At 43.2% G+C, this 15149-nt stretch overlaps 1 pseudogene; it reads left to right on the top strand.

Annotated features, from left to right (window-relative positions):
* The first annotated feature begins 3347 nt into the window (after positions 1-3347).
* On the top strand, positions 3348-5662 carry LOC119804636 (annotated as a pseudogene).
* Positions 5663-15149: the final 9487 nt, after the last annotated feature.

The following is a 15149-nucleotide window of genomic DNA, read 5'->3' as shown; positions in this document are numbered from 1 at the left end:
AAATGAGTGATGCTAATGGCAGAGAAGGATGTGGCCAAGAATAAGTGACAGGTGAGTGTTCATCCCTAAACAGGGTATTCATAGCACCCTCTCTGTTTAGGGCTCAGGGAGCATTGTGGAACAGGATGCAGAGAGGATGGAAGCGAGGCTGTGATATGCTACATTCCAGACATGCCACAACCATCAATCATGACCTCATAGCAGCTGTGGTTGCCACCACTGGCCCTTCACAAGACTGGGCCTGTCAACAGTCTATCATAGATCAGGGAGGAGCTCACGGGACCCTGCCCATTCCTGTTGAACTATTAGCTACTGGCAGATTCTGAGGGAAGGCAGTAATTTTCTTTAGTCGTATGCCCATGGGTGAGTCCACCCAGCTCCAATGAACTAGTGTCCAAACAGAAAGACCTGGTCAAATTCCGTGGCTCATAGGATAAAACAGAAAGACGTACTTGCCCATAAGGGACTTGCAGGGAAGGAATGTGTTGACACTGCAGAGAGGGAAATGAAGGGTTGGGGAGAGAAACCAGAATACATCAAATTCGTGTATGAAGTTGTGATTTGATCACAGCCAAATTTATTTTGAAAACCGTTGAGCTTGTTTCAGTTTAAATGGTAGATGAAAATACTTTCAAAAATATTTTTGAGAACACTTACAGACATTTGTAAGAAATTATCTCCCATGGCTTCAATGCAGCGCTGAAGTTTGCTTTGTGAAAACAAAGACCACAAAGATGTAAATAAAACATTGTGAGAAATAATAGATGTGAAAACAAGAAAGATTGCATGATCTCTGGAGTAATTAAATTGATTTGTTTAGAAAGAACGGTTGGAAGTATTAATTTGCAAATATATCAAGAGTGAGTATTTGCTCAGATGCACCTTGTGAAATAATGAGGCCTTTAAATAATCCACTGTGAAAGAACATCACCATAATGGTTGTCTAACCAAAGTTATGAAGAGGAGTCAGCTCACTAAATGATTTGGCTATATAACATACTTGGCAAAACATTCATGTGAATTATGGAAATATGACTAGTTTTACAGCAGGATGCCAAACTCTCATTTTAAAAAAAAAACATAGAGCAAAGCCTTCCAAATACTATTTGTGTCACAGTGGGGAGGGATCACAGAAGGATAGGAAAGCAGGACTGACACAGCAAAGCAGAAGAACTAGTAGCTAGACTGTAGTTTGGGCAGTATATGACATGTATCATGAACTTGGAGAGACTCAGCTGTGGTGCAACTGCTAGGTATGAGAAGCAATCAAGGGCCTCTTTACTATAGGCCCTCTGGCTTCAAAATAGTATTAAGTTAACCTCCACAGACATATCTGTGGTCTAAGTTAGTGAGGATCTATAACATCGTAGCATAGAACATGTCCATTCTAGGAGCAGGCAAGAAAGGAACAGAGTGTACCTCCTGATACATCCACTGAACAAGAAAGAAGAGGTATGAAACAGGCTATTCACTGGCAAGAAGGTGTTGATTCTGGAAGTGGTGTATACTGGGAGTGTGCGTGGAGGGAACAACAACACAACTATTAACATTTGTTCCTGGCACAACAAGAGGCCTTGAGCAAGAATAGAAGCAATTTTGATCTGTAAAACCTGGGACCTAGCAATGACTTTGCTTTTTCTGGAAAACTTTTCTCACCTTACTTGCCGAGCCCTCTTAGCTGGTTCTGCCAAAGCAGCAGTTGGATGCAGCAGCAAATATCATGAGAAAAATGAGGCATTGCAGGAGGAACCATGGCAGAACATGAAGTTCTGGCAGCACCGAGACAGAGGCCTCATCTGCATAGATTTTCTCTCTTCTTGTGTAAGACAGCAAAGATTTGGCATCTTGTCAGCCCTCACATCATTAAAGTTTCTTTTGGCCCTGGACACCAGTTAACACAGAACCCCATAATGGGTCAAAGTGCTAAGAATAAGTGACTGTTGACTATGCACTCTAAATATGACCTCTGTATAATCTTCTCCAAGACACATGAACAGCATGAGGGGGAGACAGAGTGTACCAGCTGGAGGAAGGGAAGGACTGATGTGAAATATTGTCTCCTGGACAAGACAAGACTTTAGAGTGTGATCTCTGCAACCGCGGTCACTAACACAAGATTGGACCATCACCATTTCATCATGCATGGCAGAAGGGCTTATGAGACCCCATTACTGACTAAGAGGCTGTGGTTAGTTAATGGGTCTCTGGGGAGAGGTGCAGTTGTCTTCAGTGCTGTAGTCGCTGATAAAATTGCCCATGGTCCATTGAAAAGCTCAAACTCATGTTCCTGTAATCCAACTCAATGAGTAAACAAAAAGGATAAAGTAGGAGGGGGCTTGCCTGGAAGAATTTCTGGGGGAGAGACAGGGTGTGTGTGAGGGGGGAAATAGGGATGATATGGCCAAAACCCAGTATGCATATATATGAAATGTCAAATAATTAAAAATCAGTTGATCTTAATGTAAAAAAAAAACACTAGTAACTTGGACTTATGGTGCCATTTTGCTTCCTATACAACTTCCATTCATTTGGTCCTTCATTATTTTCTTCAACAAGTGTAGATGAGCCACGGGGCTGTGTCCCGCCACCTGGCTAACTTTACCCCAAATAATTACACGGAAACTGTATTTTTTTAAACACTGACTGGCCCATTATCTGTACCCTCTTATTGGTTAATTCTCACATCTTCCTTTAACCCATATTTAGTAATCCGTGTAGCACCACGAGGTGTGGCTTACCAGGAGAGATCTTAACCTGCGTACATCTCAGAGAAGAGAAGCATGACGACTGCTTATGGCGACTGCCTGAAGTGTCTCCCCAACTCCTTGTTCCCACAATTCTGTTCTGTCTACTCCGCCTACCTAATTTTCTATCCTATTAAAGGGCCGAGGCAGTTTCTTTATTAGCCAGTGAAATTAACACATAGACACTCCTCCATCAAACAAGTATCAATTAAGTACCTGCTATCGACTAAGTAATATGCTAGGCATTAGCGTAACAGAAATATTGAGGCCTGGTTTGCAGATTATTTTTCTCCTGATTGAATAATTACATAAACAAACTGAAATTCAGGCCCATGTGACAGGTGCTATGACTAAGGTTTGCAAACAATACAGGCAGTGCAGACAAGAAAAAGCATGGCGTGAGTTACATCCTGAAGGAAAGATGAAGAGCCAGCCAGGAAACTGAGAAGATTAGGAATGGAAGAACAGATTGAAACAGTGCCATACAGTCAGGAAAGTGCAAGCCCTTAAGAATGCCTAATGGGTCTCATTGAACGTGGCGCCAGCTTTGAGGGATTGGTGCGGTGTCCTCGCCAGCACAGCCAGGCCTACACGTGAGCAACCATGTCTAAGTGACCTGCAGTCGGTATTGGTCTTGGCCACCACCTACTCGTGTGTGGGCGTCTTCCAGCACGGGAAGGTGGGGATAATTGCCAATGACCAGGGTAACCGAACCACACCAAGCTATGTGGCTTTTACTGACACAGAAAGATTGATTGGGGATGCTGCCAAGAATCAGGTTGCCATGAACCCCACCAACACAGTTTTTGATGCCAAACATCTGATCAGATGTAGGTTTGATGATGCTGTTGTACAGTCTGACATGAAGCACTGGCCCTTCATGGTGGTGAACGATGCAGGCAGGCCCAAGGTCCAAGTAGAGTACAAAGGAGAGACAAAAAGCTTCTACCCAGAGGAGGTGTCCTCTATGGTTCTGACTAAGATGAAGGAGATTGCAGAAGCTTATCTGGGGAAGACGGTTACCAATGTTGTGGTCACAGAGCCAGCCTACTTCAATGATTCTCAGCGGCAGGCAACAAAAGATGCTGGAACTATTGCTGGTCTCAATGTGCTTCGAATTATCAATCAGCCGACTGCTGCTGCTATTGCCTATGGGCTAGATAAGAAAGTTGGAGCTGAAAGGAATGTGCTGATCTTTGCCTTGGGAGGTGGCACTTTTGATGTGTCCATCCTCAATTGTGAGGACGAAATTTTTGAAGTCAAATCAACAGCTGGAGACACCCACTTGGGTGGAGAAGACTTTGACAACAGGATGGTCAACCATTTCATTGCTGAGTTTAAACGAAAGCACAAGAAGGACATCAGTGAGAACAAGAGAGCTGTCAGGCATCTGCATACTGCCTTTTAATGGGCAAAGCACACCCTCTCCTCCAGCACCTAGCCCAGTATTGAGATTGATTCTCTCTATGAGGGAGTCGACTTCTATACCTCCATTACCCGTGCTCGATTTGAAGAATTAAATGCTGACCTGTTCTAGGGCACTCTGGACCCTGTAGAAAAGGCCCTTCGAGATGCCAAACTAGACAAGTCTCAGATCCATGATATTGTCCTTGTGGGTGGTTCTACCAGAATCCCGAAGATTCAGAAGCTTCTGCAGGACTTCTTCAATGGAAAAAAGCTGAACAAGAACATCAACCCTGATGAAGCTGTTGCTTATGGTCCAGCTGTCCAGGCGGCCATTCTGGTTTTTTTTTTTTTTGGTTTTTTTCGAGACAGGGTTTCCCTGTAGTTTCTGGAGCCTGTCCTGGAACTAGCTCTTGTAGACCAAGCTGGCCTCGAACTCAGAGATCCGCCTGCCTCTGCCTCCCGAGTGCTGGGATTAAAGGCATGCGCCACCACCGCCCGGCTCCAGGCGGCCATTCTATCCAGAGACAAGTCTGAGAATGTTCAGGATTTGCTGCTCTTGGATGTTACTCCTCTTTCCCTTGGTATTGAAACTGCTGGTGGAGTCATGATTGTCCTCATCAAGCGCAATACCACCATCCCTACCAAGCAGACCCAGACTTTCACCACCTACTCTGATAACCAGCTGGGTGTGTTCATTCAGGTGTATGAAGGTGAGCGAGCCATGACCAAGGATAACAATCTGCTTGGAAAGTTTGAACTTACAGGAATCCTTCCAGCACCCCGTGGTGTTCCCCAGATTGAAGTCATTTTTGACATTGATGCTAATGGCATCCTCAATATTTCTGCTGTAGATAAGAGCACAGGCAAGGAGAACAAGATCACCATCACCAATGACAAGGGCCGCTTGAGCAAGGAGGATATTGAGCGCATGGTTCAGAAAGCTGAGAAATACAAAGCTGAAGATGAAAAGCAGAGAGATAAGGTTTGCTCCAAGAATTCCCTGGAGGCCAGGCGGTGGTGGCGCACGCCTTTAATCCCAGCACTCGGGAGGCAGAGGCAGGTGGATCTCTGAGTTCGAGGCCAGCCTGGTCTACAAGAGCTAGTTCCAGGACAGGCTCTAGAAACTACAGGAAAACCCTGTCTCGAAAAACCAAAAAAAAAAAAAAAAAAAAAAAAAAAAAAAAAAAAATTCCCTGGAGTCTTATGCTTTCAACATGAAGGCAACAATTGAAGATGAGAAACTTCAAGGGAAGATCAATGATGAGGACAAACAGAAGATTCTAGACAAGTGTAACGAGATCATCAGTTGGCTGGATAAGAACCAGACTGCAGAGAAGGAAGAATTTGAACACCAGCAGAAAGAACTGGAGAAAGTCTGCAACCCTATCATTACCAAGCTGTACCGGATTGCTGGTGGGATGCCTGGAGGAATGCCTGGCGACCTCCCTGGTGGAGGAGATCCACCATCTGATGGTGCTTCTTCAGGGCCCACCATTGAAGAGGTGGATTAAGTCAATCCAAGTAGAGGTGTAGCATTTGTTTCACAGGCAACCATTTGAAGGACCCAAATTTAGCAAGGTTCATGGCACTTTTCAAATTCAAACTGGACAATAAATTTACTGGGCATTCTCAATACTTGAACATGGAACATGTGCACAGGGAGTAAAATAAGCATTGCATTTTATAAGCACTGTATCCTAACTGGAAAATGCAATGTTTAATAAAACAGGTGGAAAATGGAATGTCTAATAAAAATATTTAAATTGGCACAAAAAAGAATGCCTAATGTATAGGGGGCACACGGAGAGAAGCAGGAAATGACTCCAGTGACACTGAGAAGGACCTGTTAGCTAAATCACTCCCTACCCCCATAACCCACCCCCAGCCCCCGCCACTTTGGCTTTTTGAGACAGGGTTTCTCTGTGTAACAGTCCTGACCATCCTGGACCTCACTTTGTCAACTAGGTTGGTCTCAAACTCACAGAGATATGCCTATCTCTGCCTCTCAAGAGTTGGTATTAAAGGCATATGCCCCCAGGCCTGGCTAAATTTCAAACAATACAAAAAACCCTTTCTTCCAAAATCTGTAGTTAGCCATGGAAGGGAAGTGATATGATCAGCTGTATTTGTGAGAAATTCCCAGCAGGAGTTTCGTAACTTGCCCAGGGCCAAATTCCAAGGAGGACTCACTCAGTGAGACCTTGTCTGTTTTGTTGACAAGTAGTGTTGACACCCTTTCTCTTTTGCACGGTTTACATTTATGATCTAGGACTATAGACTCTGTGCAGGAAAGAGGGTGATGGATTTTGGAATGACTCCTACATTTCTGACTGGAGAGTCTGGCTCAGTACTGACGTCATTAGTGGAGAGAAGAATCAGAACTAGGAGAGGGAAGCTCAGTTTGAGACATGTGGAACTGTCGATTCCTTTACATTTTCAAAAAGGATATGCTCCATACACATTTGGATATTAGAGGTCTAAGCGGAAGAGCAGTGGCTGGCTTGGAGGCTGCATCTTAGGTTGCAGTGTTATGGAACTGGATGGGACCATATGAGAGAATGGGTTATATGAGGAGAATATGGAGTTGTGATTGAAGTCCTGGATGTTCATATGGAAGCTTCACCTCAGTCCTTGGCATCCATATACCCAAAGAATCTGAAATGTTTAGATGGAAGCCACATCCCAGCCACTAGCATCCGTATGTCCAAAGAGTCTGAAATGTTTGGGTGGAAGTTCCACCCCAATCCCTCTCCCATGGGAGTTATTTCAGTCCAGACTTCACCCCTGAGAAAACATGCCAAACGATGATCCCTCCCCAGAGATACTCAAGACCACTCCCACAGGGTATTTAAACTGCTTCCTCCCAGAGAACATACATGTGGTTTTCCAGTCTTTCTTTCTGTATCCTCTCTGTGGGACTGGAAAGCCATCCAGGTGTGTTTATATCCTTTAAACTCGGGCTTTTTCTAATTCAGTTTGATTTAGTCTGATTTTAATTATTACATTGGCAGAGAGGCTTATTGGGGTGCAGAAACATTTCACTGGCTAATACCAACATACAGTTAGTGAGCAAGCAAAAGCAGCAAGACCCTGGGTGTCCATGGAAGAAAGCAAGGAGAAGAGAGGGAACAGTGAACACTGGACAAATGTTGGAGCCATTAAACAAAATAAGGGCTAATGACGCTTAGCAATTTTGGAAACATGGAGGTCACTGATAGTCATAAAAAGCTGTATTGAAGAAGCAGATATAATTCAGTCAGAGAAATACAAAAATGCAAGGAGGTAAGGAATGTGTGCGATTCTTCAAGAAACATGGCAACTGTCTGGATGTGGTGGTGCTCTTCTGAAAGGCCCACATTGAGGAAGCCGAGATAGGAACATTGCAAGTTTCAGGATAGCAGACACTGGTGGAAAACAGAAGGAAATATGGCAGCAAGTCCTCAGCTTTCACCAAAAAGCTTTTCTTTGCAGAAAATGACTGGTCAAGGTGCTGAGAAGAAGTGACTGTTAAGTGCTCAGCCTTAAATGGGACATTCACATCGCTCCTTCCAAGGCTCAAGGGACATCAAAGGAGAGGTGGATGGAAAGGATTTATGAGCTGGATGATGGAGAAATGGGACATATTATAGACGTGGCACTCACAAAATCCTAGCAGCTCTGATGGCCTGCATAAGGTCTGTACAAGACTGAGACCCTTAACATTTATTCTTAAATGGATGAGGGACTCACAGGACCCAACCGTTCCCAGGGGAGCTAATGGCAGTTGAGGGTTGCTTAAAGTTGCTTTCTTCACTGGTGTAGACCCTGGGAGTTACTCGTACTCCACACTAATTCTCATATAATCAGCTCTGGTTAAGCCCCATGGCTCATAAACAGGAAAGAAATTGAAACAAAGATGTGGAGGTGGATGGGGCCTTGGTGAAAAGATGGGGGTTGCTGGGGGTGAGGGGGACCAGATGGGGTTTGTCATGGATGGCTGTAACTGGAAGGTATTATCTACATGAATAAAGCTCTCAAAGAAATAATTAATAAAATGTTTAAAAAAAAGAAACACAGCAACAAGAGTGGCAATATATAGGACTGTATACAGACGGGAATTTGAGGTTGAGGGAAAATGTAGATAGGAAAAACTTAAACATGTTCCTATTTTGAGAGAAATGCTTATATGGGTACAGAGAAATGTTGGATATATGAAATAAGGGCTTTGAATGACTAAGTAATCAAGATTTAGGTCAGTGATTCTCAACCTGTGGGTAGCGACCCATTTTGGGAGATCTCACATTTGTATTACAATTCATAGCAGCAGCAAAATTACAGTTATGAGTTAACAATAAAAATAGATTTATGGTTGGGGGGTCAATACAACAAGAGGAACTGTATTAAAAAGTCACAGCATTAGGAGAAGCAATGGCTTAGGATATAAGAAATATCAAGGCAATGGACATTCAGGTGGGAGATGTAACCTTGAATGGAGGGCAGACATTTGTCTGAGACATTAGATAAAGACTGACAGAAATTTGTTTGTAGGTGGAAGAGGACCAAGAAGGGGTAAGCAAAGTGCCTCCTGGTGGCATTGATTTTCTCAGAGTGCAAAGAGTTCAAGGTGGCCTCTGAAAGCGAGTCAAGAGGAGGTAGGGATGTATAGTTCAAAGAGACTGGTGAACTTTTATTTCGATATTAGGGGAATAAAAGATAGTGATATTTAGGAACTTCATGCCCAGACTATGCTGAGAGCTTGTGGTGTGTGAGTTTATCTAGCAAAGGCCATCGTGTGGAGAAGGTTAGTGTTTGGACTGAGACAGAGATGAAGTTTGGTGAGAAGGTAGGGGAGAAAGTCAAAGTGGAAATGGAAGTCAGTTCAACAGACACAGTGATATGATGGGCCATAGGATCTAAAATGATTAAACTTATTATTATTATTATTATTATTATTATTATTATTATTTAGGTCAATTTCATACAAGCTAATATGGAAAGAGGGAACCGCAGTTGAGAAAATGCCTCTAACAGACTGACCTATGGGTAAGTCTGTTGGAACAATTTTTGATTAATAATTGAAGTGAGAAGACCCAGGTCCAGTCCACTGTGGGACGTGTTACCCTTGGGCAGGTGGTCCTGACTGGCATAAGAAAGCAGGCTGTTCAAACTATGAAGAGAAAACCTCTGCATCAGCTCCTACATCCTGGTTACTGCCTTGAGTTCCTGCCCTTACTTTCCTCAATGATGGACTATAAGCTGTAAGATGAAGTAAACCCTTTCCTCCCCCAATTACTTCTGGTCATGGTGTTTGTCACAATAGAAAGCAAACTAAGACAGGAACAAAAGACTCAGGAAGGGGCTAATAGGTTGGAAAAAATGGAAAGGATAAAAAAAACCTTGTGGGGCTGGAGAGATGGCTCAGAGGTTAAGAGAATTGTCTGCTCCTCCAAAGGTCCTGAGTTCAATTCCCAGCAACCACATGGTGGCTCACAACCATCTGTAATGGAGTCTGGTGCCCTCTTCTGGCCTGCAGGCATACACACAGACGGAATATTGTATACAGAATAAATAAACAAATATTTAAAAAAAACCTTGTGGAGAGGTAGACTTTTTGGAAATAAAAGCAAAGCTAGATGTAAAAATCTACATAGAACAATACAAACATATATATTCCTAAATATCACGCAGCTGAGACTTTCAGCCTTGTGGACTGAACAATTACTATATTCTTGAATCTTCCATTGGTAGACAACCATTGTTAAATTAGCTGAACAGCCTGTAAACTATTCTAATAAACCCCTTCCTATATACACAGAGAGATTCATTCTACATGTTCTGTTACTCTAGAGACCCCTGACTAATACAGTTGTTTAAGTGGAGACTATTGAACCTTAGCAAGTTAAGTAACAGTAAAGCCAGGACAGAGTGTGAGATAGAAAAGGCTACTCTGAACTTCAAATCTCATTAATATGGAGGAACTTGATTAGGTAATGGTAACATAGAAGACAAGATCAGCGTGCACATTCCCCAACTACATAGAGTAGGTGAAATATGTTATTTTTGAGATTGTAATTTAATTATAGCATTTCTCCCTTCCCTTTACTCCCTCTAAACCCTCCCATATATTCCTCCCTGGTCTTCTTCTTCATTAATTGTTATGGCATGCATATATGTAAATAAATATTTACTCCCAAATATAACTTGCTGAGTTTCTATAATGTTTCTTGTGGTGGTTTGAATATATGTGGCCCCCATAGACTCATGTGTTTGAAGGCTTAATCCATAGGGAGTGGCACTATTAGGAGATGTGACTCTGTTGGAGTAGGTGTGGCCTTGTTGGAGCAAGTGTGTCACTGTGGAAGAGGGCTTTGAGGTCTCATATACGCTCAGGCCACACCCAGTGAGACAGACTGTTTGGGAGGAAGTTCCAGCCCAAGCTCCCTCCCCTGGGAGTTGCCTCAGTCAGGACTCCGCCTCTGAAAAAGCCCACCAAACTAGGACTCCTTCCCCAGAGATGGTCAAGGCCACTCTCACAGGGTATTTAAACTGCCCGCCCAGAGAATAAACAGGTCGGTTTCCTGTCTTCCTTCCCTGTCTCCTCTCTGGGGTGCTGGAAAGCCATCCAGGAACGTTGTTATCCATTAAACCTGGGCTTTTTCTAATTCAGTTTGATTTGGTCTCATTCAGATTATTGCATTGGCAGAGAGGCTTATCTGGGTGCAGAGACTTCAAAGACCACTTCCTGTTGCCTGCGGGATCAAGATACAGAACTCTCAGTTACCTCTCCAGCAACATGTCTGCCTGCATGCTGCTGGAGTTCCCACCATGTAGATAATGGACTAAAACTCTGAACTGTAAGCCAAGCCCAATTCCATGGTTTCCTTTATAAGAGTTGCTGTGGGCATGATGTCCCTTCAGGCTATAGAAACCCAAACTAAGACACTACCCATATGTACGTTTTTAGGGCTGACCAGCCATTTGGCACTGGACAACCAATTGGTGTGCTCTTCTCTGGGCAAGATCACCACTCCTGTCCCTGCTTTCCTCAGTGGCCTACAATTCTTTGAATAGGGTTGAGGCAATATGGAGTTTTTTTCAGTCCAGTTTGTCATGTTCGTTGGTATCATCCTTGTTCAGCTCATTTTGGGTTGCCATGTTGGTGAAAGTAGGCAAAATGTAAGAGCAGACAGGACATTGGAAGAGGACAGTTACTGCCCAGCTCAAGGTGAGTCTTGCTATTTGGAAGGATAGGCCTTGATTGCTAGAAATTTCCATTTTTAGGAGAAACGGTAAATCTTTTCTAAAATGTGAAATGTCCCATTTTCACATATTGGCAACTGGTTTTGAAAAATACTGTGATGGCCAAACAAAGCATTTTTTGCACAAGCTGCCAGTTTTCAACCTCTAGGATAGAAAGGATGATATCCAGACTCTCTGAGTTGCAAAGTAAGGCCTGCTTTTGAAATGAGAGTAAATAAGTTCATTTCTTCCTTCCTAGGCTGTGATCGAGATCATTGCAACAGTTTTCTCAAGTAACAGGACTCCTGGAAAGCCAAGAACCAACCAGTTGCATTGGCCATCAACATCAACCCTAACTGACCATCACGTTTCTGTCATTTTCAAGACCATTTGGGAGTCTTTTGAACTCTCTTTGGTCTTTATGAAAAAGAACAGGGATGTTGTGATGTTCCCATTCAGTTTTGCTTTTCCAGAATTTTTGGGTGAACTTCCTTGTTGAATGTGTGCTTTGTATGTTTTCAGAAACCTCTTTCTTACCAGTAACTGTGTTTAAAAAAATTTCCAGTAATGTGCTCAGAAATCCTGAGTGGGAACTAGCAGAAGGCTGAAAGTGAAAAAATGAAGCCTTTCATCTGGTCCCAGGTATGTCTGGCTTATAGCGACTTTGCCATTAATACTTCAGAGGCTGTTTGCTGCCTGGAACACTGAAGGGCTGTTAAACAGCCCCTGCCTTTTAAACTGAGTGGGGCATCGTTGGGAGGCTTCTAGACTGAGGTAGGACTTGGAAATAGCGTGCATTTTTAACTGTATACTTTCTGAGCACATTTACTGAAGTGTGTGCTTGATTTGATTTCTGTTAAATCTTTCTAAGTTTGAGCATTCTTGCTAGTGAGAAATCTTTCCTGTGGGTACTTAAATACCCCAATAACTCATTCCTATTCAAATCCCTTCTATCGTACATTTGTACATTTCTAATTTCCTTTATAAGCAAATGCAGTCTTTCTTTGCTGGAATAGTTTTCCGTTCCTCACCCTGAGGCCATTCCCTGGGCCAGCTGTTTCCACTGCCTGTGCAATAAGCCCCCAGGACACACATTCACGTGGCAGGAGGGGGCGGGGACGAGAGCAATTGCCGCTGGAAGCCCTGCTGCTTTAGCTGCCAAAGTCCACTGGAGTCTGATGCAATGCAACTGCATTCTCCATTTGTAATTTGTTCCTGTTCTGCTTTCGCTTGTCAGCCTCTGCCATGCTCCCCTTACACTCACCCCCCCCACACACACACCCAGTTTCTGCTCACATTCCTCAGGTTTCTGAGGTACCCGGCAGCTTAACTGCACACTGGAACCAATTTGCAAGCTTTGCCGTGAATCACCCACCGTTCCTCTTGGTCGGGCTCACACTTGCTCCTAAGAGGCCCTGAGCTCTGGTCCCGACTAGCTCCCCACAAGTTACTGTCTTTGGCTCCGGGTTCTGTTGTCTGTCTCTGGCTGCCTGCCCGCCCCACATTGCCTTCCTGTTTTGTGTGTCGCAGATTTGCTGATTTTCTGTGGCACCTGAAAGAATAGAAGCTGAGAAGTGCGTGCCTTGTCTGTTTCTCCCCCGTTTTCCTTGTCACTTCATTATGTAGCCTCAAATCACAAATGAAACTTTCCAGGTCCGCAGCAATCTGGACTTCAGTTCACTGGCAGGGTTAAGGCTGGTCGGAGTGACCTTGTAGGAGCACTGACCCTTCTAGTCCCATGGTGGGAACACTTGCTTATGGAGATTTCTAACGGACAGACGGCCTCTGGATTTGAGTGGGGTGATGTATTTTGTGTGTTTTCACGGATGAATTTGAATGTTGGCGTTCGCCGTTACCAGAGATAATCTGATTCTTGATGATGGGGAAATAGTTTTTTAAGGAATGATGGCTCCTTAACAAATTAAATGAAGATACTTCATAATTTTAATTTGCCTCATTTTTGTCTTCTGTATATAGTCTGCTTGATTACAAAGAAAAAGATTTGCATCCTTTTTAGATACCTTCTTTAGTTAAGACTGAATTGACTTCCATTTGATTGAAATGTTATAATATGTCAACAGTATGTTAAATATTAGAGATATTAGACAAATAAATTTCTATTTATCATATTATTTTATGTGTATAGGTATTTTGCCAGTGTGTATGTCTGTGTACTATTTGTGTGCCTGGTGCCTGTGGAAGCAAGAAGAGGCTTTCAGATCCCCTGGAATTGGAGTTACAGATGTTTGCAACTGTTAGCCTTCTTGTGGGTGCTGGGAATTGTACCTGGGTCCACTGGAAGAGCATCCAGTGCTCTTAAATGTTGAGTCATCTCTCTAGGCCCCTATCTTGAAAAGTTAAACTAATTTACCGATTTTGTTTTTAATCACACAGTTAGGAAATTGGTACATTACTAATAATCTAATGCCAAAAGCAAATGTGATTATGTTTTTGCTATGGGCTTTACATGTTTTATGCCATTCTCTAAACTGCTGTTTAATACATGTTACGAGCTGGGGAACTTCAGCTCCAGGTTCTTTTCGAGTAATATCTATGAGGACTCTGTGCCCTTCTCCCCAGAGAGCAATGAGTGACCAGACCAAGCAAGAGAATTGTTTTTGTAATGATTCTTTACTAGCAACTTCAATATCCAAGGCATCAATGGGGTTTACAATCTTAATAGGCATGGGGGTTTGATAATGGGCAACACACAGGCAATCCAATATCACAATTATTAATCCTATTAATCCTAATACATAAAACCAATTCATAACCTTAATCTAACTTATCACTTATTCATAAAACACTTCTTAACCTTAATACAACTTATCCATTACTTATCTATAAAACACTTCTTAACCTTAATACAACTTATCCATTACTTATCTATAAAACACTTCTTAACCTTAACTTATCTATTAACATTTCCCAATCTTATTAATTATCCTTAAGATATTTCTTAACATTTCACACACTAAACGTCTATGCTCTTCTCTTAACATCTCATACACACATGAAATAGCATCATATGACCTGGTATTCCCTGGCTTAAAAAGGGCTTTTTGAATTTCTTCAGGCTGGGCTCTTGTTCGCACTGGGGGCTGGGTAGCGTGGATGGACTCTTGACCCCGTAGTCTGTGCTCAGGAGATAAGGTTCCGATGTCCCGTTCCAGGCTGGTATCGGGTCGTCTGTGGCCTGGTGCTAGTCTGTCTCAGAATGTATGGCCTTGGACTTGGCTTTTCCCGTGACCAAGTCCCGGGAGAGAAGGCTCTTAGTTCACTATTCTTGAAGATGAAGCTCTGCTCTCGGGATGGCAAAGCGTTCTATCTACTCAGAAGACGAAGCTTTGCTCTGGGGATGGCAAAGCGTTCTGAAAGGCAGAATATCTTGTCTGTTCCCGGGAGACAGACCTTCAATGTCCACTCTCAGGAAATGAAGCTTTGCATTCGGGAGGCAAGGCATTAAATGTCTGTTTTCAGGAGATGAAGTTCTGTACTCGGGAGACAGAGCATTAAATGTTTAGGCAAGGCGTTTAATATTTCTGCTTTCTAGGAGGCAGGCTTGGAGGATCTCTCTCTACAAGGCTTGTTGCCCAGGCCATTGTAAGAAGTGAGATGCCCATCCTGCTTCAGCCCTCTCTTTTAAGTTACTTTGAAACTGCCTCTCGTTTTATCCTTCCGATAACCAGGTGTCCTAGGTTATCAGTATCAACTGGCCACAGAAGGGTGGGGGTCCCTCTTGTGTGGCAAGATTACTTTGTTACCACGGTTGCTGGGTGC

Source organism: Arvicola amphibius, chromosome X, assembly GCF_903992535.2.
Source record: "Arvicola amphibius chromosome X, mArvAmp1.2, whole genome shotgun sequence".
Lineage (NCBI taxonomy): Eukaryota > Metazoa > Chordata > Mammalia > Rodentia > Cricetidae > Arvicola > Arvicola amphibius.
Note: the sequence above shows the minus strand (reverse complement) of the source record. Positions and strands in the feature narration are given on the sequence as shown.